Genomic DNA, 25056 nt, shown 5'->3' with positions numbered 1-25056 from the left:
GAGCCACTTGGAGTTGGGTAGAGAGCCTGCCACCACAGCGCCAACCGGACTTTTAACGGCCTGGTCAGCAGGACACTGGGCAACCCTAGGCAACTGTAGGCAGAGCCAAGAATGAACCCAGATCTCCTGAGTCCCATTCCTGTGCCTTAACCACACGATTCTCCTTCCTGTACAGGTGAGAATCTTTATACATTTTGATGCATCATTTCTGAAAAACTGTGTTGAAGGAAAATAGACACATGCGAGACTGCAAAAGGTGGATTTTACTGGAACTTCTGTTTTTGTTTTCTGCAGGAACTACATTAGTTCTTCAATCTTTGCTTCCAACTTCCCTGTGTCAGTACCAGTAATTTCCCAAATCTAGTTACAAATAAACAGACAAAACAAAACAACAAAAAAAGAAGGTTTATTTTTGCACAAACTTCTGATTTGATAAAGCAGTAAGTTGCAATTTAGAAAGTTCCTTTTTAAAAAAATGTTTGGGATAAAGAATAAAATTTCATAAGAATTGCATACTAAAGCTCTGATTCTGCAAACACTTACACACCTGCATAACCTTACACATGGGGAGATTCATATGCAAGGATTGTTCTAACACAGAGACAGATATTTGGGACTCCTTCTCTTACGCCCTGATTCAGCAAAGCATTTAAACATGTGCTTAACTTTAAACACATGCTTAAGTCCCATTGACTTTGAGGGAAAATAAGCACATCCTTAAATGTTTTGCTGAATCAGGCCCCTAAAAGCAAAACTACCTTGTCTTCACTTCTAGGAGGCCTGTCCATTGATCAGGACATATATCATATATATATATCACATATATCAGGATATATATCATTGATATATTTTTTCAGTCATCTGTAAATAAATGAAGTTATTTTATAAGTATTCAGTGAGTCTGATGCTTTACCTTTCACAAGAACACTTATATGAGCTCTCAGACCATTTTCAACCTAGCTGTGACAGTCCATCACATAAGGTTTTGCTGACTAAGCAAGTCAACTTACTAGTTCTTTTTACAAAGTTAAAGGGAAAGGGAAATAAGGGGGTAGGAGGAGATCTGTGGATTAAAAAGTGGACTGTATTTAATGCCACCTGTAAAGCAAGTCATTTTGGTTCTTTTTTAATAGTATTCAGTCTTCTAACAGAGGGGTCCACAACCCAAAAGGATGTTACATAGACTACTAATAGGACAAACCATTGTGATGGGGATATTAGAAATAGACCAAACCTTGGCTGAACACGTGAATGGATGTGAACTATTTTGTGCATTACTTGTACTACAGTATAGTACATTGTAGCCCCAAAGGCAAATAATGTGTATGTTATATCACCTGGTATTCGGTGGGACCCTGAGGTAGAGCTCGTTGGGGTAATCTTCTGTGAGAAACTTAGCTCTAAGGGTACTGGAATCCCCAAACTGTACCGTGCATTCCCTGCAAGTCACCTACAGACTGTCCTCGTGCCTGTGATCACACCCAAATCACCACATCCAACCACTAGCATCTCGGAATAGCACTATGACATTTGGAGCAGATCAGTCGGAATTGCCATACAAGGACAGAGCATGATGCAGAAGGATGAAAGGACAAAATGGTCCATCTTGTTGGGGATCCTGTTTCTTATGGTCATCATAGAACTGGATGTTTCAGAAGAAAGTAAACACCTCCTTCCCCACACACACATATTTCATCTAGCTAATTGTGCAGTAATTTACCATGGATACAGATACAATTTCTCTGGTAAGCAGTTTATGCATTGTCAGGATATCATTGTGGCTTATTCACGTGAGCATATCACTATGCTATTTGCGTCACTAATATCCTGTGGCAGCAGTGTGTTCGACAGGTTAAAAGGATGAAAAAAGAATTCCCTTTTATACACTTCAAATGTGTTGCCTTTTTAGCCCAATTGTCTAAAGCTGCCTCAAAAGTATGCCCATAGTTTTTTGCAACCAAGTTTTTCCATGTTCATCCTTGCACCTAAGATTTGCATGTGCAAATTGCAACTGGTCTCACAAAATGGATAATTGCATATCTAGCTACTGCCCATCTGTCTCATGAGCCAAAGCCCACTGAAGTCAATGGGAGTCTTTCGAGTGACTTCAGTGGCCTTTGGATCAACCCTGTATGCAAAAATGCAGTGTGCACACGTAACTGAGCATCTGTCCACACAAAATTTGGAGTGCAATTGCAAAGGGTAGGTTTGGCACTTTATTTCATTGATTGATCCCTTGACCCTGTATTTTATGACTGGAGCAAGAGAAGCACTCTAGTAGCCTTCACTCTACTCTTCATTATTTTCAATACTTCTAGCCTATCTTATTTTATCAATGCCAACGCTAGTGTTTTGGCTGCCCTAAGCAAACAGGATTGAAAGGCAGCTTGTGAACTTTCCACTGGGCTGCGTAGTGCAGTGATTTAACCCACGCTACAGCCTCTCATTGCCATAGACCTGGCTTCTTTGCCTGTCTCAAAATCCGCGTAGTTTTGTGCTCTCCTTGTAGCTCCTCGACCTGTGCACGTTTTTCGAGGCTATAAGACCATCACACAATTCAACACAATTCTTCACAGTGCCTTCTGCATTGGAGAGAGACCCATGACCAGCAAAATGGGGATGCTGAAGGCCAGGACTGCAGTGGCAGACCACAGTACTTGATGACTGTCCTAGGGCAGTCCCACTTGGAGCGCCCTCCCGCGGCAGGCACTGACATGACGTGTGCACCGTCTCAGATTAGCCTTTCAGAGTCCCCAGTCACTTCACTTTAGGCTCAAAGTGACAGAATAATACCCTGATTGCTTTATAATATACCAGTTCGATTATGCAAATGGTCCCAAGCAAGTTCCCATCCCAGGCATGGTCTATTTCTCAGCCCAGTGCAAGTAGTCATTAAAACTTAAGGCATTTCATCGTTCGATGCCCCACACAGCACACAGTGGCACCTCTGATCCACACCTGGAGTCTCTGTCCATCCTCTCCTGTCCTTGTCCCAGGACAGCCACCACAGCGGATTTAAATCCCGCTCTTCCCAGCAAGAACCCCCTACAGTCTCTCTGCTGGGGAGCATTCTTGTTTGAGGTGCATCCTCACTTCCCCCGGGCCCTCTTCTGGTTCCTCTGGGTCCCTCGCCTTCTGAGCTCTCCAGCCCTGGACTGGGGATGCTCTCTTTGCATTCAGCCTTCCTGCAGGAAGTACCTTTGGCTTCCTCTGGGACCTCCTCCAGTGCTCCTGGTATCTGTCAGCTTTTGCCTACCCCTGACTGAATCCGACAACTCTGACTCCCTCCTATTGGGTCTCTCCTTGATCCTTTATAGACCTCAGCTGCTGCCCTGTTCTTTTAAGTGGCCAAATTGGGAGCACCTATTCTGGTACAGAGGAACAGGACCTGCTTCATTCACAGGGACCAGTCACCCTGTGACAATGACCCACTGGTCTGATCTAGAGATGGACCCAGAATAAAAACCCCACCTGGTTCTGAAATCTGAAGATGTTTGGTTCTAGATCCAAACTCTTTAATGGGTTGTATCAATACTCTGGAACTCAACGTCCCCAGATTTTTGGGAAATCAAGACTTAAACTTTGTGGCTCAAATCCCACAGCTGAGTTTTTTCTTTTGCAAAAGGTCTTATTTTCTTAGGCACTTGTTTCACACAAAAGCCTGAAATATTTAAAAATAGAAGCCTTTTTACACAGTGCAATTGTCATGGAGTGTGGCGGAGTCAGGACCTTGCACCCCCCACTTCCTGCGATTCACCATGACTCTCAGCCAGCCAGTGAAACAGAAGGTTTATTAGACGACAGGAACACAGTCTAAAACAGAGCTTGTAAGTACAGAAAACAGGACCCCTTAGTCAGGTCTATCTTGGGGGCTAGGGAGCCCAGACCCAGATTCTGGGCCTCCCTCTGTTTCCCCAGCCAGCTCCAAACTGGCACTCTCTCCAGCCCCTCCTCTGGCCTTTTGTAACTTTCCCGGGCCAGAAGGCCACCTGATCTCTTTGTTCTCCAACATCTTCAGTTGGCACCTTGCAGAGGAGGGCCCCAAGCCATCAGTTGCCAGGAGACAGGGTGTCGGCCATTCTCTGTGCAGACAGCATCACACCTGCCCTCTAGGGCTCTGCAACAATCACACACCCTTATCTCACCACCTAGATACTTAAGAAATGCATAGGGGAAACCGAGGCACCCACACAGTATTCAGAGACAACATTAAGAACATTCCCACCTCGTCACAGCAATGTGGGCAGGAGTTTCGGAGAAATCCTTCTGAACCAGGCCTAGTTGTCATTAGGGAGGGATACAGCAAGTTATTAGCCTTTGCTGCCATACTAATAAAACAAAGACCCACAATTACCATTTTATGTCACTAGCTATACAATACCTTTTCCGTTTTCTTGTACATCTGGAATGTCGGCATGGCTATAATTTTACAAGAATTAGCCACGTCCTAGAAAAGTCAGAAAAAAATCACCTGTCATACTAGAGCTAGAACCATTCATTAAGATCCAGGGGCCTGCTTTCAGGCAAATAGCTATAATAATTATAAAGAATGAGCCATGAGAAATACAGGAAATTTACCTGTAAGATAGAAACCAGAAAAGCTGTTTGCACAGTACCATCGAGCTATTATATGGCAAGATAAAATCATAACACAGAGTACACAGAATTATTACTCACGAGAATGCCTTACAAAGCATTCAGCAAGGTGTCGTCACTGCTCGTCATTCGCACTGAATTGAGTCAGCGAGAGCTTTTGCACTCCTGTGCTGCTTGTACAACCTCTATAAGAACTTCATTATTCACAGTTTTACCTTGCCCCTTGATATATTGCACAATAGCTTGAAGGTGCTGTTGAGATTTTTCTAGCTCTTTGATATGCTGATGTGAAAATGTCCATATTGCACAGCTGTAGACAAAGGTAGAGATTGCTATGGCATGGCAAAGAAAATGTCAGCTCCTTAAAAAGAGGCAATGGAATGTCCAGCTAATCCTTTATGGCTACTTGGTATCTCTGCTATTAGCTGGAGATCCTACGCTACTTGTAGTAAAATGATATGGACTTTGTTTGCTTTGGCTGCTAGGGTGACCAGAGGTCCCGATTTTATAGGGACAGTCCTGATATTTGAGGCTTTGTCTTATATAGGCACCAATTCCCCCCCTCACCCACTCCCCGTCCTGATTTTTCACACTTGCTATATGGTCACCCTATTGGCTGTACAGCGCCAGATTTGTAGCTGGTGTAAACTGGCAAAGTGCCATTAAGTTCAGCAGAACTATGCTGAACAACAGCTGCTGAGGCTATGACACTGCACGATCCAGCGCAAGTGACAGGGGTTGCTCTAAATTTAAGCACAACTGAGAATTAAAAATCCCAGGACAAAGATTGGTGAAAATTCAAAAAGCAGGCAGCTTGTTATCTCTTTACTATCTAAATCCGTATGGGTGACTCACAGTATCTGTATCAGGGATTTGGCCCTGAATCTGATCTAAATGACACCCATGTAAACCAGAAGTAATTGCATTGAAGTCAATGCCTGGTATGTCCTTCCAAAACCAGGACCTATTTGTACTGCAATGTTTGACAAAGCTGTGTTTGGGGTTGGCTTTTCAAAACAGGATCAATCAGGTTTTTGATTTGGCAAAGATCAAAACCAAAGGTGATTTGAATCTGGTTCCATTTTATATGAATGATCAACATTTGGGGAGTAGGCAGCCATTTCACACGGTTTTGGCTCATTTCTAATCTATATTAAATCACTAGCTACTAATGTCCTCTGTGGAAATGGATTGTGTTTTGATATTATCTGATTTCTTGAAAAAAGGGACATGGAAGGTAAGATCTTGCAATCTCTTGCAGTCAGTGAGACTTACTTCTTAGGTGAGTACTACTCACGTAGGGGCTACTTATTAAATGCACAGATCAAGGTCTAACATTAAAGACAGTGAAGTGTTTTGAGAGCTTCTGATGATAAAAGCCAGGTATTTATTAATTATTATTATACATTAACATGATTTCAATAGCATGATTTCAACTAACATGGTGTCAATAGCTTACCTCTGCCCGATCGATATCCACACTACAGAACATCACATTGTCATACCGAACAGCCAGGTCCTTTAGGAATAAATGGAATAAATACACTTGTTTGCGGAAGTAACATTAATAAGCATAACAATATGTCAGCATTACATCTCCAGTACAAAAGCTACATTATTAAAAATAGCTGGAGTTTCGTATTAAGCCACAGATCTAGAAATAGCCAGAGAAGGCCTGTCGGATTCTCTCCAGATATGGTGTGTTCTGATGGAATGAGCATTCTGCTGAGATTACCCACTGGGTGCCCCTAATTGGTTTTATTTTCTGCTTTGGGCTGGGAACTGAACTCTGCTTGCACCGCTAGATCCCTCCAGATGTGATGCCTCCAGGTCATTGCTGAAGCAAATTGGCAGGGCAGCATTGGGAAGCTTCCTTAGCTGCTGCTGGTGCTGTACTTGTTATGGGGTAGGGAAGTTCAGGGGTCCAGGGCTGGCTTCTCTCACAAGCACTAGATTCAAGTCAGCAGCCTACCGTTTACCCAGAAATTCTGGGAAAATATTGGAAGAGATTCGAGGGGAGCCAGAACCAAACCCCGGGCCTTTAGGGATTTGCTCCCAGATCTAAATGTCACATTTGGCCACTAATTTTATACAAGGGTCCAGATCCAAACACCCCCATGCATGCTGGTGTTCCGAAGCCACTGCCTGGCTCACAGTAAGAGTCCATCTGTACACGAGATGTACACAGTCCTGAGATTAACAGAGACAGGACTGGGGCAAGTCCTGGCCCAGCAGCACACAGTCAGCACCATGTGCTGTGGATTTTTCTCCAGACTCTGGAGCCACTCCTCAGCCACTAGTGCGTTATTAGGGTTGAAGTTGCTTCCGCTGTGCCCCACTCCCCCACTTCCATCTGTCGGACTGTCCAGTATGGCCATGAAGTCACACAGCCATTGGTCACATCCGCACCCCTTCCCTGGCTCAGCCCCCTCTCACCCTAAACCCAACCCCTGCACTGGGAACACAGGGATCTTCTGTGGAGCAATCCACTACGTAGACTTCTGGGATCCTGCCTCTCCTCTGTGCAGAGGAACCAGAACAGAGGCATGAAGTCCAGGCACAGTGGGATGAAGAACAGTGTTTGCCTCTTAGCATTCATATGGTGTTTTACATCTCCTGAGCACCATCTAATCAATGGACTCGCCCTCCTCTTCTGTCTTTTTAGACCTCTGACAGGAGTGATAGGCTCTAGCTTTGCTCCATTGTCAACAACAGCACGACACCAGCAAAAAGCTGGAGTAAGGCAATGCTGCATCAGGCCCTCCATTTCCCAGGAAATACTAGAAGGTTCCAGGGAAACAGAGTCCCTGCAGGGGCTCTCTCATGTTAGTAGCTACTCATTCTATGCTAATAGCTTGTGGGTCAAGCCTCTCATTAGACTCTGCCTGATTAAAACAGTTGCTGAGCAACAAATGAGCATGGCTGCAACACAGCACCTATCCGCAGGGAGCCAATTAGAACAACAGTTGTAGGGTGTGTGTGTGTTCTTAATTCTCCATCATGTGACATTTGCCTGCTGTCTTCCTAACAGGCACCACCAGATTCATCCTTCTTTAACCCTCCTTCCACGGGCAGTGATCCTGCCTGACAGGTCACAGACAGCAGCTTTCAAAGCAGTGTCCTTATGTTTTTCACTTGAAAGACACTGAGTCATCGGAACAAGTCCTGACACTGATTTTAACATAAGCCTATATCACTTGCTCACTCAGTTGTTTGTAATGCTGTGAAGGTGTCTCTTGCTTTCCCTTTTATGGAAAATCAGGAGCAACAGCATTGCCCTGTGTGAAGGTGAAAGATGGCAAGAAAATCCCCATTGTTTCAAAATACATTCTGCAGCTACCCTAGTCAGCTCTAGGGAAGCTGGAAATCCCTGACCCTGCATGGGAAGGGGAGATCAGGTGTCAGGGATCCTAGTTAATAAAGGGCTAGTGAGCTGTGTAAACCAGATTTATACTTCTTTGCATCGCTGAAGTGGTGCAAAGCAGCCAGAACACATGGGTGAATCTGCTCCCACCTGTTTGCAACTCATTTTGGGCCAGACTCTGATACACCAAGTCACGTTGAGTAGCCCCTCCCATCACAAGCAGGCCCCATGAAGCCAATGTGACTATTCGTAGTGAGAATAAGGATCAGAATAGACCCATTGTCAAACCAGAATCCATCAGCATTTTAATTCCAAGGGGATGACATGAGATAAAGCATTCTCCAAAGAATTCCCCATTGAAATCCCCAAAGAACATTGTTTTCATCCCTGTGCTAGCCGCACGGGTGAATCCATTTTCTTCAGTATTCACTGAAGAGTAAAATCCTGTCCTCAGGCTTGTGCATACTGAAAAAGTGGAATCTAAAACAAATATCCTGGCCTTCCCTGGGCAGACCTCAGTCCTGGCTATACTAGACAATTGCTGATAGTCCCTTTAGTGGGGTGGTTGCCCCACTCCTATCCTAGATGGGGCTTCAGCAGGCCAAGGAGGTGGTGCAGGTGAATGGCCAATCAGAGAAGGCCTGCTAGGGAGCCAATCAGAGGCTGAGTTAGAGACAGCCAATCAGAGCCAGACTCAGCCATATATAAAGGCTGCCCAGGAATGGAGTGGGCACTCTCTCCCTGGTGGTCAAGGGAGGAGGGCTGGCTCCTGGGCTGAAAGATAGCACCTTGGACAGAGAAGTGCTGGGGAAGGCCAGAAAGCCCTGGGGAGCTCCGACCAAGGAAAACCCCAGGCTGCTGGCCTAGGCGAGGCAGGGGCATAGGGCAGAAGGGGAAGTGGCCCAAGGACAATAGCAGGGCAAGGGGAGAGAAGGAGGTTAGAGAGGCTGCCGCTAGAGGGTCCCTGGGTCGGGACCCAGAGTAGCGGGTGGGCCTGGGTCCCCCCTTCCCCTTGTGCTACACCTGGCTGAAGAGGAGAGTGGCCTGATCCAGGCTGTGGCTGTTCCCTGCAATAAGGGGCTAGACTTAGAGGCTGCAGGCGGCTACTACAATAGGTGCAGATTGTGGACTGCTGGTAACACCAAACCCCCAGAAGGGGGTGAGACCGGAGCAGTGGGCACTGCCAGAGGGCAGTGTCCTGAAGAGGACGCTGCCGAGCGGGGAGCAATGAGGGTCCCCGAAGCAGCAGAGCAGACAAAGGGCAAGGCACCACGTGAAAAAGGTGCTCCATGACTGGATAGAGCTAATTCCCGGAGCAACCAGGGGGAGGCGCCAGCGGTGGTGGGTCCTAACCCTGTCACAGTCCCCAACAGCAAGTCTCTCAGCAGCAGTCCTGGCATGGATGCTTAGCCTGAAAAAGATATGTTTTGTTCCTGACCTCTGTGCAGTGGAGTACCCGAAATAGACCAGACTGGCCACCTATGCAGTAACTAGTGCACAGTGGGATAGTAGTGGAAAGACTCTCATCACCCCCTTTTATCTACAGAACAAGTACAGCATGGGCAGTGGCAGTGAAAGCTTCTATACTCTGACTTGCCAATGGCCCTGAGTGACCACTTCTAGGGCAGAGCACAGAATCAGAGAGGAGGGAGAAGCCTTATTAGATCCTCCTGTCCATTTCCCTGGCAATGTAGGACTCCTTTACAGGGAGGTATTGCAGAATCCTGCAGAAATGGCCTGCAGCGCGCTATGGTGATCATTTAGATGCTATCATTGGAGAAAACAAAGTAAAGGAAGAGTTGTTCACTCTAGTACATTTCCCAGTGTTTTCTGGAGACTAGTATTAAAAGACCAAAGTGATGGGGCTTTTATAATTGCCCTTGCTGGAAACTATTCAACAATTTGATAGATCTCACTGTCCCAAGTTTGTTCAGGATAAGTTTTTCCTTAATCCCATGCCATCAGTCTTCGGGCATGTCCACACAGCAGCCGAGTGGTGAGATTCCCAACTCCTGCAGACATGCATACGTTAGCTTTCGTCGAGCTAGCCCCTAAACACAGCAGTGTGGCCATGGTGGCATGAGCAGCAGCTTGGGCTAGCTACCTGAGTACTTGCATAGGGTCTCCGCCAGGCTCAGACTTGGGGCAGCTAGCCCCTCCCACTAGCCACCGCCAGTACACGAGCTTGACTAGAGAGGGAATGTGTAAGTCTACATGAGCTTGGACTCACACCTCCCAACTGCTGTGTAGACATATCCATCGTCCATTCCCTGTGTAGTTCTGTCTTCGTGCTGAATCAGTACGTCGCCTATCTTCTGAGAGACAGCAACGGTGCACGTGCAGTGATGGTCTTTGTGAAGGCTGGCAAGGAAAAGTTGGTCCGAGTGCAGGAAAAGCAGATGCTCAAGACCCCTTTCATGCACTGGCACAGTGATGTTTTTGTGCTTCCCAGTTGCGATATTCCTGACACACAGCAGCAATGCAGCATAGTTGGAGGCTCCTTTGTCTGTCTGCTGAGCCCCAACTAATATCACAGCTGCATGCTCATCTGGGAGGGTCTTGCAAGGTGCACGCCTACTCATTGAGAACTGGACTGAGACTCTCGGCTCTTTCACACAGGGCACCAGCAGATGGGAATAAATATCAGTGACTGACCCCTTGGCTGAAATTTGAACCGTTGACCTGAGAGTGAGCATTCCTCTGTTCATTTTCATCTCACAGGCTGGCAAGGTGCAAAAGAGTGAAGGGTTGTCTTTTGGAAAAGTTTATGCTTCTCAGTCCCATAATTGTTTACATCATTGTTTTTTAAACATTAGCACATCTTGCAGCAAAACCACCAATGGGGCCTGATTTTGATTCATTAAGATGTTTCCATGCAGGGTGTCAGTTTAAGAGCTTTGCTAAAAGCCTGTTGTCTCTAATGGATTGAAACATTCTCCATCTAACTGTTACTGATTTCCAGTATTAGACATTTTCACTGTAGGTTATTATGAGCCCTTGGGTTCCTGGAGTCCTTAATGCACTTTCCAGTTGCTCTAAGTGATAAGAGTACTACACAGCTAAAACCAAGAGATTGATACAAGTGAGGGCCAAGTTCTTGCAATCAAATCTGTGTGAGAGGACGCCTGAACCAGTCTGTTAACTTCAGTGGGACTCTGCACAAGCACAGGGGTCTGCCTCTGCGGATCCTTTTGCAGAATCAGGGCATAGGATCAGAACAATTATATAGCACTGAAATGTAAATGTCACTAGAATAATATTACTATCTAGGATTTCATTTTCTGAGTTCTTGGTAAGCTCTGGTTAATTAATCCTCCCAGCACCCCAGAGAGATAGGCAAGTATGATTATCCCTGTTTGCCAGAGAAAGGGGTCCATGTCTCAACTGGATGTGGAACTCAGGAGTTCATAGATTTTTAAGGCCAGAAGGCACCAGGATGATTATCTAGTCTGACCTCCTGCATAGCACGGACCATACAATTCCACCCTGCATCAGGCCCACAACTTCCTGCCTTCCAGGTCTGCGCCTCTCTCTCATATTAAGGGCTATAAGCTACAACGTGCAGAAGGGTGTGTGCAAAGGTGCCCAGCTCCTGAAGGCATTGTGTCTGCAGGAGGCGTAGTACCTCTCCTCGGGGGGGGGGGCACACAGCAGTGGTGGCTGCTGCTACACTCTTTTACCGTCTCACGCCATCCCAGCTGCGCTGGTCAGGACAGCAGGTGGGAGGTTCTACCTTTGTCCCACGATCCCTTACGGGATTTCTAGCACTGCTGTAGGCATTCAATTCCCCAGTCCTTGCTTGCACCGTGGGAACACAAGGCCAGAGACTGCACTTTGTCCCCATGCAGGGGCACAAGGAAAGTCAGGTTCATTTTGCACGCTTTCCCCATGTGTCGCCTATGCAGAACTAGGCACAATCTATCCCTAAGTGTTCCCTGGAAGAGAATTCCCCATGAATTCCGGTGGGAGACAGGGAATGCTGGTTCAAATTCAGAAATGGAGAGGACCCGGGAAGACAGTGAGGAGTGAGGATAGCAGCAGGTCTAGCCCCACTGCCCAAGTTTGACAGGACATAGTTTGAAGGAGAGCCAATCTTTTTACTTCCAGAAAGCAAGGTGGTTGTGCCTTTTCTCCTTATAAAAATTACTTGAAGACTCGGAGCATGTGTTTTATGTCCAAAGGATAATATAGGTGTCCCCTCCCCTGGATGTAGATCGTATATCCAGGATGCAATGGGGTGGCTAATGCCTTCCTTTCTAATTCAACACCTGGCCATTTCTGCAAAGAAAAGTAAAAGGGACACTCTATGAACTAGAGTTTCAGCTACACAGGTGTAAATCTTGAGTAACTTCATTAACCTCAATAGAATTGTTCTGGATTTACATTATTGTAACAAAGATCAGACTCTGACCTTGTGGGTTTTCCCCCATGCAATGTCAATTCCAGCACCCCATTCTGGGAGTGGCATGGGATGGCAACACTGTACTTACATGAATGACAGGACTGATCGTTTTGCAAGGTCCGCACCATTTTGCTGAAAAGTCAACAACAACGAGTTTGGAGCCTGCGGCCTTCAAAAAGTCATCAAATTCACTCTGAAATGAACACATTTGCGTGAAAAGGAAGAGTTCATGCATAGGCAGTGGCTAACATTTTAACAGCCTGAATATTGTTGGCAAATGCATGACAAACAAATATTTGCTCTACTGGAATCTTCTACTGTTTCACGAGAGAACTACACTTCAGCCCTGATTAACTTTAATTTGTGTTAAATTAAATTGAATAAATATATAAATACGGGAAGCGTCACAACAACACACTACATAATATGGTCGTGATAATCATAGAAACGCCTTTGTTTTCACAGACCATGGTGCAATGATACAAGCTATGCTAATATAGATTGCAAACCATTATAAGAATTGGATGTTAGAAAGCCCCACTCATAGCAATGACATCACTGTTCCCATAGTAACTAGTACACTCCAAAGAGGAAAAAGCAGAGGGGGACTGCAAAAGAGGAAAAATATGAATGAAATAAGGCACATACAGCATGAAAATAAAAAGACATGATGGTCTGGGGTATTGCCAAGCTTTCATTGCCACATGTCTGGAAAAATCTATCTAACTTATTCAAAGCTCTTCCCTGTACACATGGCAATAAAGGCATTTTAGCTTTCCATAACCTCAACCAAGGAAAGAACCATATTCTCTGCTAGGGCAAACTGGTGCAATTCCAAAGATTCCAGCACAGTTTACATCGGCAGAGAAATTGACTCAAAATCAATATATTAACAATGCATTACATTTTGCATTTCCGAACCATAGTAGGAACATTAACTGATTCAGTCCCACCACATTCATACAGTAAGATGAATCAAGCATTTTTATTCCCCGGAAATTTGGACAGAATGTTTAAGTGCTATGATGAAGGTCATGCAACACAGCAGCAGCAGAAATTGGATGAGAACCTAGAAGAGCCTTGTCCCATGCCTCAATCTGCATCCCAATTACCAGTGGTCACAAAAAGATCATTTATTAAAGGGGTGGGTCATATGCCTGTTAAAGTCGGTGTTATTTTGCCATGCAAACTACAAATGGACAAACAAAATGGTACTGAACAGTAATATGCAAGTCAAGTTGGTTTTGGGGGGACTATCTCAATAAAAAACAGTTACTCATCTCTTGTAACTGTTGTTCTTCAAGATGAGTTGTTCATGTCCATTCCAATTAGGTGTGTGTGCGCCGCATGCATGGTCGTCGGAAAGTTTTTCCCGTAGCAGCACCCGTTGGGGTTGGCTGTGGAGCCCCCTGGAATGGTGCCTTCATGGCACTCAGTATATGACCCTGCTGACCTGATGCCCCCTCAGTTCCTTCTTGCTGGTTACTCTGACAGAGGGGAAGGAGGGCAGGTTTGGAATGGGTATGAGCAACGCATCTTGAAGAACAACAGTTATGAGAGGTGAGTAACCGTTTTTTCTTCTTCGAGTGATCGCTCGTATCGATTCCAGTTAGGCGACTCCCAAGCCTTACCTAGGTGGAGGGGTGGGAGTTAAGGAAACGCTGATTGCAGTACTAGTCTGCAGAAAGCCGTGTCGTCTCTGGCGTGCTAGACGATGGTGTAGTACGAGGTGAAGGTATGCACCGAGGACCAAGTTGCTGCCCTGCAGATTTCTTGGATCAGGACTTGGGCCAGGAATGCTGCTGACAAGACCCAGGCCCTCGTGGAGTGTGCCATAAGAGCTGAGACCGGTACTTTGGCCAGCTCATAGCACGTGTGGATGCATGACGTGATCCAGGAGGATATTCTTTGAGATGAGACTGGGATGAGATGAGCCCACCGCTATGAACAACTGGTTCAATTTTCTGAACGGCTTAGAGTGCTCGATGTGGAAAGCTAGTGCTCGCCAAACATCGAGGGAGTGCAGCCTCTGCTCCCAGTTACTGGCATGAGGCTTAGGGTAAAAGACAGGCAGGAAAATGTCCTGGCTGGTGTGGAAGTGCGACACCACCTTGGGGAGAAAGGCTGGGTGTGGCCTGAGTTGCACCTTATTCTTGTGGAAAACCGTGTAAGGTGGATCAGAGGTCAGGGCCTTTAGCTCAGACACCCTCCCGCAGACGTAATGGCGATCAGGAAATCTACCTTCCAAGACAGATACAGGAGGGAGCAAGTTGCCAGTGGTTCAAATGGGGCTCCATGAGCCTGGAGAGGACGAGGTTAAGGTCCCACACAGGGACAGGCTGCTGGATCTGGGGATGTATGCAGTCCAGACCTTTGAGGAAGCAACCAAACCATAGGGTTGGCAAAGACGGATCTACCAGATGCTCCTGGGTGGAAGGCTGAGATAGAAACAAGGTGAACCCTTATGGAGGATGCTGCCAGGCTTTGCAGTTTCAGGTGTAGGAGGTACTCCAAAATGAGGGGTACTGGTGCCTGAGGGGGTGTGTGTATGATGCTGGTCACACCAGCACAAAAATCTCTTCCACTTTGCCAGATATGTGGCTCTAGTGGAGGGCTTCCTGCTGCCGCGGAGGACTTCCTTTACTTTACTTGTTCTGAGCACAGACGTTCCATGGGGTTCAGCCATGAAGCTTCCAAGCCGTGAGGTGGAGGAACCACAGGTTGGGGTGATGCAGGCAACCATGGTCCTGAGTGAGTAAGTTGGGGAGGAGAGGTAACGTGACCGGTCCATCCACCGACAGCTCCAGTAGGGTGGTGTACCAGTGCTGTCGAGGCCACACTGGAGCTATCAGAATTTGCCTACTTTGCCTTTGCCCACTCCCAGTGGACCTTGAGCAGGACCTTGTGCACGAGAGAGAATGGGGGAAAGGCGTAGAGCAGGCGACCTCTCCAGGGTAGCAGGAATGCGTCCGTGAGCGACTGGGCCTGTGACCCTGGAAGGAGCAGATCACTGGGCACTTCCTGTTGCATCAGGTGGCAAATAGGTCGACCTGGGGAAACCCACACCTTTGGAAAATGAGATGTATGACATCCGGCCGGATGGAGCACTCTTGTGTGTGGAAGGACCTGCTGAGGTGGTCTGCCAGCATGTTCTGAACTCCTGGTAGAAAGGATGCTTCCAGGTGAATGGAGTGGGCTCTGCAGAACTCCCACATAGGGGAGAGGAATGGGCTCCACCCTGCTTGTTGTTGTAAAACATGGCGGTGGCGTTGTCCATTAGAACTGCTATGCACTGGGCTTGTAGTCAGGCCTGGCAGGCTAGGCACACTGCCCTCAACTCCTTGATGTTGATATGTAAGGATATCTCATCTTGCAACCACAGGCCCTGTGTCTGGAGGTCCCCTAGATGCGCACGCCATCCCAGAGCCAATGCGTCAGTAACCAGGGACAAGGAAGGTTGAGGGTTGTGGAAGGGGACACCTCTGCACACCACTTGAGGGTTGAGCCACCAGAGGGAAGAGAGGACCTGCCCCGGCACCATGACTACTGAATTCAATCTGTTGTGTCCCGGGCGGTAGGCTGAGGCGAGCCATGCCTGCAAAGATCTGAGCTGCACCCTCGCATGCTGGGTCAAGTGTGTGCAAGTAGCCATGTGGCCAAGGAGATTCAGGCACGCCCTTTCTGTTGTGGTTGGGAATTGTGGAGGCTTTGAATTATGTCCACGATGGCTTGGAATCGGGTCTCTGGCAGAAGAGCTCGTGCCTGAACTGAGTTTAACACTGCCCCAATGAATTCTATTCTTCGGGTTGGTTCCAAGGTTGACTTCCCCAAGTTGAGGAGGAGACCCGAACGTTCACCTGACCAAACGGCTTTGGGACTGCACCTGCCTGCTGGTGCGGCCCCTGAGCAGCCAGTTGTCGAGATAGGGGTATACTTGCACCTGCTGTCGATGGAGGAAAGCACCCACTACCAACATGCACTTGGGGGCTATTGGGAGGCTGAATGGTAGGACAGTGAATTGGTAATGCTTGTGGGTGACCACGAAGCATAGGAAGCGCCGGTGTACAGGACAAATCGCTATATGGAAGTACGCATCCTTCATGTTGAGGGCGGTGTACCAGTCTCCTGGATCCAGGGAGGGGATAATAGTGCCTGGGGAGACCATGCAGAATGTCAACTTTACCATGAATTTGTTGAGCCCATGCAGGTCAGGGATGGGTCTGAGACCCCCCTTGGCCTTGGGGATTAGGAAGTACTGGGAATAGAATCTCTTGCCCCTTAACTCCTTAGGAACCTCCTCCACCGCTCCCATGGTGAGGAGCACCTGCACCTCCTGGATAAGGAGTTGCTTGTGAGAGGGGTCGCTAAAGAGGGATGGGGAGGGTAGGAGCAGAACTAGAGAGAATATCCCACTTCCACCTTGCAGAAGACCCAGCGGTCTGAAATTATTTGGGACCAAGCACGGTAGAAGTGGGACAGATGATTAAAAAAAGACGGGGAAGGATCCGGAATCAAGGCTGGTGCACCATCCTTGGGTTCCCCCCCATCAAAAGGCCTGCTTGGAACCTGAAGATGGTTTAGTTGGGTCCTGGCCCTGTCTAGAAGTGGGCGTTGGAAGGCTTCCTTCTGGTGTTCCTGCCACTTCTCCTGTAGAAGTCCTGCCTTGGCCGAGGATAGGAGCGCTGCTGCTGTTGTTGGGGTTTGAAATGTTTGCGTTGGGTTGCCGGGGAGTGCATACCCAAGGATTTCATAGTAGCCCTTGAGTCTTTTAGGCTATGTAGCTGAGAGTCAGTCTGCTCCGTGAACAGGCCTGCTCCATCAAAAGGCGGGTCCTGCATTGTCTGTTGAACCTCAGGCGGAAGGCCTGAGGCCTGCAGCCATGAGCTATGCCTCATGGAGATACCAGAGGACAAGGTGCGCACTGCCACGTCCACAGCATCCAGTGAGGCCTGTTAAGAGGTCCGTGCCACCACTTTGCCCTCCTCCACTATGGCTCCAAACTCCTCCCTGGTCTTGATCAGGACCGCGATGGCCAGGGCGGTGCCGAGTGGAGCTATTGTGACGCCGGAGAGCGGTGCCATGAGGCTGGAGAGCGGTGCCATGACTTGGAGCGGTACTGCCATGTGGAGCTGCATGGGGTGGCTGAGAGGCGCCGGGACCGGTGCTGGGAGCGGGACCTGCTGAGCGACGGGGATTGACGGGCGGATTGGCGTCACGAGCAGGAGCCCTGGTGTGACCTTGAGCGGTGCCATGATTGCGAGTGGTGCCGGAACTCCAAGTGGTGCCGGGATGCTGAGTGGTGCCGCGATTCTATCAGCAGTGCCGAGGGACAGAGCATCGCCAGTTTGCCTTGAGATGGTGCCACACGATGCGGTACCGGAGGCTTGGCGTGAAGGGTGGGTGCCCTCAGCGCTGTCATGGTGATGAGGTCCCTCGCGGCCTCAAAGGTGTCCGGGGTGGATGGCAGTTCCACCTCCTCGATTACCTGGTCTGGGGAGTCCAATGACACGACGGTTCCCTTTGCGGGGGACGAAGTCAACAGTGCCATCTCCGCAGACTTGGGCGCATGGTGCTCCTCTCAAAGACGCGCCCAATTGGCCGGCTCCAGAGCGGTGGACCTCTGGGACAGAGAGCTACTTCTCCCTTGCTTCTGGTGCCGCTTCTGTGCCAGAGAGTGGGAGCGGTGCCAGGTTGATCCCGCTGTTTTCAGCACCGGGGAGCGTCAGTACCGCGGGTCTCTGCCAGAGTCCTTCTGCAGTGCCGCTTCCACCACTGTCACCGGGGCACTACGCACCGATGAACTCGGGGCCGGGTCTTGCCACGCCGGCAGAGGCTGAGGTCTAAGGAACTGCCTGAGGCGAAAGTCTCGCTCCTTTTTGGTTCTGGGGCGAAACCGCTTACAATTCCTGCACTGATCGACTTGGTGAGCCTCCCCCAGACACTTCAGACACGTGTCGTGGGGGTCGACTGTTGGCATGGGCTTGCTACAGGACTTGAACCCTTGGGACTTGGGCATGAAAGCCCTCCCAAGAAAAAGCGGTCGGGATGGAGGGTAAACCCCCCAGCCCGACTGCTAACTACCAACTACCAACTAAGAACTAACTAATAAGTAAAGAGAACGCAAACAAACGAAGCTCGGGAAATGTGGTAGAACTTGCTGAGCAAGACGCCACAGTTCCAACGACCGTCACTGGCGGTCAGAAGGGACTGAGGATGTGCCTGGGTCGGCAGGGTCATATACTCAGCGCCATGAAGGCGCCACTCCAGGGAACTCCACAGCTGCCCCGACCGGCGCTGCTAGGGAGAAAACTTTCCGACAGTTGTGTATGCGGTGCGTACACACCGAATTGGAGTCGACATGAGCAACACATTGTGAAGAAGAATCTGTAATTCTGCTGGGGCTGAAAGAAATCGTGACCTCTATTGGAAGTCCATTTAGTTTTTGTTTAGAAAAAACACATGGTGTTAAGCTGTTTCTTTCCATTTTGCCTCTTTGGAATGTACTAATAAACTTGCAAGCCATTGGTTAATCCTCTGTAACCTTATAAAGGACCCTACAGGCAATTAATGGCCTGATCCAGCTACCATTAAAATGAATGGGAGTCTTTCCAGTGACTAAAATGGGAGTTGGATCGAGTCATTAAGACACTGCTGTAGCCCACAAAAGCTTATGCTCTAATAAATGTGTTAGTCTCTAAGGTGCCACAAGTCCTCCTGTTCTTTTTGTGGATACAGACTAACACGGCTGCTACTCTGAAACCTGCTTCTTATTTAAGGGCTCGCTCCAGCTCCCACTGAAACTGGCTAAAAAACTCCCATGGACGAAGTGGGAGCAGGATTATACAATGCTTTGTTCGAAAGACGCCATATAAACATGCATGGTGGCTTGTGTTATATTTGTTTGATTAGTCCTTCTCTTTTTCATGAGGTCTTCTATTCTCTCCATGAACCAGCTGCAGCCATACAGGTCAGATGTGGAATAAGCAACCTATCAGACTAGCTGCAGATATGATCTGTTATTAGGAGCTGTGTAAAGGTACATGATGTTTGACAAAGACATAGGGCCAAATTATGCTCTCATTTACTCTGGATTTACACCAGTATAACCCTATTGGAGTTACTCTGGATTTACATCCGTGCAACAAAGCAGAATATGTTTCATGTACCCAATTTACTACAAACAGAGATGAAACAACCGCCTAGCAATTCAAACACAAATTGATTAGGGGACATCATTGGTGTCGAGATCAAACTGAGACGGGATCGGAAAAGAAATGGGTTTTGTGAGTGGTATCTTCCCATAATTCCAGCAATGCTCTCCCACCAGTCCAGAGATTTGCAGTACAATCACCCGACAGTGTGACCAGAAAATCAAACTGTCCTGTTGCCCTGAGAAGAAAGGTTTTACCTGCTGAAAGCCATGGCTGAGGAGTGATTAGGGTGACCAGCTGTCCCAATTTTATAGGGACAGTCCCGCTTTTGGGGGCTTTTTCTTATATAGGCACCTATTACCCCCCACCCCGATTTTTTACACTTGCTGTCTGGTCAACCTAATAGGGATATTTCTTTATTTGGGTTATGGGTTTTTTTAGCTCTAATGAAAGCCCTGGAGAATTTTGACCTTGAGACCACCACTAAACCCCTCACTTGTGGAGTCCTACAAGGATCAATTTTCTCTACTCCTATTCAACATTTACACACAGCCCCTAGATTGGGGTGGGCAAACTACAGACTGTGAGCTGGATCTGCCCCGTGAGCCGTTTTAAGCTGGCCAGCGAGCTCTTGCTGGGGAGTGGGGTCTCGGGCTTGCCCTGCTCCAGCCAGGGCGCAGGGTCTGGGGCTGCACCATGCGGCTCCCGGAAGCTGCGGCATGGCCCCGCTCCGGCTCCTATGCGCTCCAATGGCCCCCTTAAGTGCTCCAGTGGGAGCTGCAGGGGTGGTGCCTGCAGACGGGGCAGAATGTAGAACTGCCTGGCTGTGCCTCAGCAAAGGAGCCAGAGAAGGGACATGCCACTGCTTCCGGGAGCCGCTTGAGGTAAGCGCCGCTCAGAGCCTGCTCCCCGAGCCTCTCCCCATGCCCCAACTCCCTGCCCCAGCCCTGATCCCCCTCCCGCCCTCCAAACCCCTCGATCCCAGCCCAGAGCACTCTCCTGCACCCCAAAACCTCTCATCCCCAGCCCCACCCCAGAGCCCGCACCCCCAACAGGAACCTGCACCCCTTCCCACACCCCTGCCCCAGCCCTGATCCCCCTCCCACCCTCCAAATCCCTTGCTCCCAGCCCAGAGCACCCTCCTAAACCCAAACTCCTCATCCCCAGCCCCACCCCAGAGTCTTCACCCCCTCCTGCACCCCAACCCCAATTCTATGAGCATTCATGGCCTGCCGTACAATTTCTATTCCCCGATGTGGCCCTCGGGCCAAAAAGTTTGCCCACCCCTGCCCTAGATGAACTGGTCAGATGACATAGACTCAAGTGCCAGCAATATGCGGAGGACATACGGCTCTACTTATTCTTCACCACATATGGTCATACCAGTACCACCAAGATGGCCCAGTGCTTGGAGTAGATCAGCCCATGCATAAAGAACAGTGGGTTGAGCTGAACCTGAGCAAGACAGATGTGACACTGGTGGGCAGGGGAAAGCATTTTGAAAAGTCCTCAGCGGCAATTCAGTCTCCTCTGGTTGAAGGCATACACTGAAAATGGATCAATTCAGTGGGAGTTTAGGGGCCCTGCTATATTCCACACTGATGCTAAGCTCTAACATAGCAGCATCCACTAGTAATGCCTTCTACTGTCCCCGTTTGGCTAGGCGACTCTGTAACATCACGACACATGATGAGCTGACCTCAGTTATTCATGGCTTTGTCACCTTTCAGCAGGACTATAGCAAAGCAAAACACCCGGGCACGAAGCTTTCAGTAGCTTACGAAATTCCGACAAGTTCAGAACTACAGTGCTTCTCCTCAGCAACACTGACTACCATGAGTACGTCACAGCTGTCCTCTGCTCGCTACACGGGCTCCCCATAGAAGATAGAATCAAGTTGAAGTTCTCGGTCCTTATCTTCAAGGTACTCAATGGCTGGGGCCCAGTGTCTCTAAAAGATTGACTAAAGCGCCAGGGTGAAGACCGTAGTCGTCAACTCTGTTCCTCTGGCACAATGGAGCTCCCAATAATAAGAGTAAAGTTAATCCATACAGGAGGTTGAGCTTTCTGGTCCGAGACTGTGGAACGAACTCCCCCGGGAACTGTAAGCCATCACAAACCTCACCACCTTCCGCTCCAAGTGCATGGAGCACTTCTTCGCCTTGCCCTCTCTAACATGAACACATAGTAACATGTATATTAATCAGAAAACCAAAAAACCCCACAAAAGCAAAACACTCTACTGCACACACAATTCTCTCCCTGGGGAGAGGATGAGAACAGACCACACGTGAGAGCTGTTAGTCACAATGCTTGATACCTGTCTGGGAGGCACTCAGTTACTACAGAGCATGGTATAAGAACCTATATAGAACAGAATAGAATAGAATAGAATAGAATAGAATAATCGTGCATTCAGAGAACAGGCAGTACTTATCCTTTATGCTACGTCAGCTATGTGCCTTGACCCAGAGGTAGAGTCCTTCCTACCAGGACTGAAGGGTTATTTCTACTCTTCTCCTCTCCTGAGATTACCCACCAAGTGGTGGTTTGTGTGAGGTGGACACTTGTCCACTAGGAACTGAACTTAACCCACCCAAGGTCGTGCTATTCAGGGGAAAAAGAAATGGCCAGGCCAACAGCTGGTGGAAATGGGTAGCTTTCATAAAAGCAAATGGAGCAACACTGATTCATATCAGCGGAGGATCTGGCCCAAAGGGTTTTAAAAAGAAGCGCTCCTGGCTTTAGCTTCCTACAGCACTTTGCCTTCCTCTTTAAGCCCTTAGCTACTTGCCTGATTTTGTATAGTCTGCAGCATAATGCATGGAAGTGCCTGGGAACCACTGTGGAAAACAAGCTTCAGGTTCCTGCTAGCATCTTCTCTCTTCCCTGCCCCACACAAGATTGTGCAGCTCTGGCCATGATGCTAGGGAGGCTTTGTGACATAGTGAAATGAGTCATCTGAGCTAGGAACAATTTTTATTAACTTATTTCATTTCCCCAGGGGGAGGAGCAGGGATCTTATATTACTTGCTTCATCAGGGAGCGCTGTTTGCCTTCTGCCATGCTGATCGTTGTGATGGGAAACAGCCTCTCACTGCCCCAAGGTCCATCCCTCTGTTTCCTTCAGATTCTCTTTAAAGCATTCGTCTGCCAGGAACCCTATGTTCTTTCCTTATTCTCCTCACTCTGCCTTCCAGTTGACCCACATCTTTGTCTTGTCTACACCAGAAGCCCTTTGGAGTGGAGAACATGTCTTTCTTATAGGGTTTGATTCTGATCTCACATGTGCTGGAGTGAAGCTAGAGTAAGCCTACTGATCTCAAGGCAATCACACTGGTATAAAATTGGTCAGAGATCAGAATTGGAGCCTTGGAGCTCCAATCCTGCAAGCTACTCGACACAGGCAGCTCCCTGGTCCTGTCTGGGTCTCCAATAAAGTCAATGCTGGATTATACTGGCAAAAGATTGGGGGATGGATTTTGGTCTCAGAACAACTTTACTTACGGTAACTTCTTTGACTTCAGTGCAGCTACTCCTCCTTTACAGCTGTGTAAGTGAGACCAGAATCATGCCCTGCATAAACACAGAGGGGGATTTTATATGTGTGTGCATGCGAGATTAAGAAACAATATATAACAAATAGCATATGCAGAACATTTCCCTTGGCTTTATATTCTGTGGAAATATTGTGTCACAGAATGTTTTATTCAATTGTATCATTCCACATGAGCACCAGTAAGAGAGATTCAAGATCTGTGATTATCAGAAGGCTTAAAGGCAGCTGAATCCTTTCACACACTGTTTTGCAGCATCTCAGAAAACGTACCCAGGAGCAAGTTCACGTTAACTGCATTTTTCACAAAAAGTATTTTTGTCTTTGTGTTTTTATGAGAACCTTGGGAGTCAAATCTTGCAGCACTTATGCAGGCAAACTGCCACTGAAGAGAAGGCAGTGTGGCTAAGGAAGAAGTGCGTAAAAACAGAGTAAAATCTGACAGCAGGATTTAGCCCAGTGAATGGAAACTCTGTGATCTCTTACTTTCAGCACAGGTGAGATTTTTTATGACCACAGTCTCCCAAATCTTCTTGTTCCAATAGTGAATGCCAGGGGTGAAAGTAACTTAAAGGACTTACCGGTACGCCAGAGTCCTGAGCATGGGGACTGGGCCTCAACCGTAAGGGGGCGGGGCCTCAACCAGAAGAGGCGGGGCCTTTAAAGTGAGATTTAAAGGGCCTGGGGCTCCGGCTGCGGTAGTGGTGGCTGGGAGCCTCGGACCCTTTAAATCACCGCGGGAGCCCCATGGTAGCTGTAGCTGCAGTAGCGGCTGGGAGCCCCAGGGCTCGGACGGCAATTTAAAGGGCCTGGGGCTCCGGCCACTGCTACCGCAGCGGAGCCCTGGGCCCTTTAAATCGCTGGCCTGGGGAAGCTGTCCCCTGCTGATATGGTCGGCTGTGTACCAGCTCTTGCCAGTACGCCGTACCGGTGGTACCTGCTTTCATTGGCCTCTGGTGAATGCTCATATCTCTCTCTCCTTGTGTGTGTAGCACAAATATTTGGTAAGTAACAAGATAAAAAGAAAACATTGGACTAACATGGGGTGGGGGGAAGAGAAGAGAGAGAGAGAGAACAAGTCTTGTGAATGGCTTCTATTGAGCATAGTATAATCATGGCTCAAATGTGGCATCTCTGGGCCTGTCATTGAGTCAATGGAAAAACTTCCATTTACTTTATTGGAATTTGGATCAGGCTCTTGAGGTGCATAAAACTCCTCTTGCCTTGTGTGCGAGTTACATGTGTGAGGCAAGACCAGTCCCTGAGCTTGTTTTTGATGCCTTTTACTAAGCATTTCAATAGAACCAGAAAGGGACCTGAATCAGTGCCTTAGATAATTTCTAATCAGTAATGATACCATCTTCTAAAAGATCAGCTATCTGGATAACAGCCTATTCATTGCTTGCTTCCAGGCTTCTACTTTTCCCTGACTGGACAAACTTCATTTTCATTTAAATCTTTTCTTATGTTCCACCCAAAAAATAGATAAGTATCCATAGATGAAAAATGATGCTAGTTGATAAAAATGAGCCTGTATTAGTCACAGGGACTGATCTGAACTGCAGAGATGTGAGTTCTGGGGGGGGGGGGGGGGGTAGGAAAAAACAAGGGGAAATAGGTTACCTTGCATAATGACTTAGCCACTCCCAGTCTCTATTCAAGCCTAAGTTAATTGTATCCAATTTGCAAATGAATTCCAATTCAGCAGTCTCTCGCTGGAGTCTGGATTTGAAGTTTTTTTGTTGTAATATCACAACTTTCATGTCTGTAATCGCGTGACCAGAGAGATTGAAGTGTTCTCCGACTGGTTTATGAATGTTATAATTCTTGACATCTGATTTGTGTCCATTTATTCTTTTACGTAGAGACTGTCCAGTTTGACCAATGTACATGGCAGAGGGGCATTGCTGCCACATGATGGCATATATCACATCGGTGGATGTGCAGGTGAACGAGCCTCTGATAGTGTGGCTGATGTTATTAGGCC

The 25056-nt window shown here is 48.0% G+C and overlaps 1 long non-coding RNA gene across 1 annotated transcript; it reads right to left on the bottom strand.

Moving 5' to 3' along the window:
* Positions 1–271: 271 nt before the first annotated feature.
* On the bottom strand, positions 272–23860 carry LOC311521233. Its single transcript, XR_014711830.1, has 6 exons — positions 23651–23860; positions 23021–23089; positions 12451–12555; positions 6056–6115; positions 4382–4447; positions 272–360 (listed from the first exon to the last, which is right to left on the bottom strand). It is a non-coding gene; the product is annotated as an uncharacterized lncRNA (long non-coding RNA).
* Positions 23861–25056: the final 1196 nt, after the last annotated feature.

This window comes from Lepidochelys olivacea (assembly GCF_965140295.1).
Source record: "Lepidochelys olivacea isolate rLepOli2 genome assembly, chromosome: 5".
Classification (NCBI taxonomy): Eukaryota; Metazoa; Chordata; order Testudines; family Cheloniidae; genus Lepidochelys; species Lepidochelys olivacea.
The sequence above is the reverse complement of the archived record's forward strand: the minus strand, read 5'-3'. Positions and strand labels throughout refer to the sequence as shown.